We start from the raw sequence: 1769 nt of genomic DNA, 5'->3' as shown, positions 1-1769 counted from the left end.
CACAACAAGTTTCCGCGTCTCCATTGCACTGCGCACACAACAAAACGCTCCCCAAACTTGGCACTCACCCACGCAGCCGACTTTTCCGACTTTCCACGACGCTCACGCTAGTGACAGCATTATTTATAGTTCGACGTCGCGCCATAGCGAATGAACACATTTCGCCTACGGCTTAGGCCGCCCTCCTAGTGTGGCTGCTCGGTGTCTGCAGGCAGCGAGGGTCTGCTAGCTTCCTGTGTTCGCACCTATGTCACCTGTGCTTGCTTGTCAGAGACAGACTATCGCAAAACATACAACTCATTCCATGAATTGATTGCTACGGCATCTGTTATCAGCAGTCACAACTAGCAACACCAGTAGCAGCCGACTGCACGCAAAGAATAGGAATGTGCAGTGGGATTTACGTGAACTCGGCGCAACGCAGATCTTTCCGACATAGGCTTGAGAATCTTACGGGAACACTTGTACTGTTTCTAAATAAAGTGTAGGCGTGGGAGGAGGGTGCTTCCCGCGCACTAATAACAGCACGCTTGCCAATTGTGGATGCTAATCATTCGCTTGTATCTTCCTAAACACATCTGCTGGCTGTGAATTATTCCACTTGCATGGCAAGGTGCGCATGTAGGTGTGTTAAAAATTCTGGAGGCACTGGGTATTGATCCCAGTACCTCTCGCATACTAAACGAGCGCTCTACCATCTGAGCTACGCCCGCCATCCCAAAGACTAATGGTGCTACAAACAGCCATATAGACGACACAGACCCTTGCACTCCCATTATTCAGCAGACAAACACTACTCTCTATGTATCCGTTAGGGTGTCTTTCAGGTTTCGTGCATTCTGTATCGAATCGTAGTTGGCCACAATGAAAGTGGCACGTACAACGTCGAAAATATAGTTCGGACACCGCTCTGAGTAAGACGAACGTGTTGTCCACCCTATAGACTTCAATGAGGTTAAGCCGTGATACCTAAGACCGATCTGCACTCGATGACACCTCGATAACAGCCGGTCCCCTCACTTACATCTTGCTCTCCTTACGTCAGTATACATCATATCAGTCTGTGACGCTGGCTTTGCAACATATTGCGTGCCTTTAGGTTCGCCGCGACCAACACTTACAATGCACTGACCACAAAAAATTGAGGCACCGCGGCTTGAACGCTGCACCTTTCACATGCGAAGCGAACGCTCTACCAACTGAGCTACGCCCCAGGCACCACCAAACTGCGCTATTCCCCATTCTTTGCGACTCTGATGCGCACGGACACAATGGTTGGTTGGTTTGTAGCGGTGAAGGGAGCAGAGTACAAAGGCGCGGACACGTTCATATACACAAAAGTTCCAAGTAGTTTCGATGCTCTGGTATTAGAAATGCAAATTCCGTCTGTTTTTAACGTCTTAAATTGAAAGAGCCGTCACAAATTGCTCCGTTTTCACTCCTTGTCGACAATCATACAGCACCTGAGGTAACAAACACATCTCGAGCCCCATTGTGCACTCCATTATTCATGCCAACTCAGTGCCTCGCTCTTTACTACTGTGTACTAATCTTGTCCTCCAACTGCAAAACACTGGGCCACAACAAGTTTCCGCGTCTCCATTGCACTGCGCATACTACAAAACGCTCCCCAAACTTGGCACTCACCCACGCAGCCGACTTTTCCGACTTTACACGACGCTCACGCAACGCTCACGCTAGTGACAGCATTATTTATACACTCCTGGAAATGGAAAAAAGAACACATTGACACCGGTGTGTCAGACCCA

General features: G+C 49.0%; 1 non-coding gene across 1 annotated transcript; it reads right to left on the bottom strand.

The window, feature by feature from the left end:
• Window positions 1–1141: 1141 nt before the first annotated feature.
• On the bottom strand, window positions 1142–1214 carry Trnaa-cgc (transfer RNA alanine (anticodon CGC)). The gene has a single exon. It is a non-coding gene; the product is annotated as a tRNA-Ala (tRNA).
• Window positions 1215–1769: the final 555 nt, after the last annotated feature.

This window comes from Schistocerca gregaria, chromosome 3 (assembly GCF_023897955.1).
Source record: "Schistocerca gregaria isolate iqSchGreg1 chromosome 3, iqSchGreg1.2, whole genome shotgun sequence".
In the NCBI taxonomy this organism is placed as follows: domain Eukaryota; kingdom Metazoa; phylum Arthropoda; class Insecta; order Orthoptera; family Acrididae; genus Schistocerca; species Schistocerca gregaria.
This window is presented reverse-complemented; position numbering and strand designations above follow the sequence as displayed.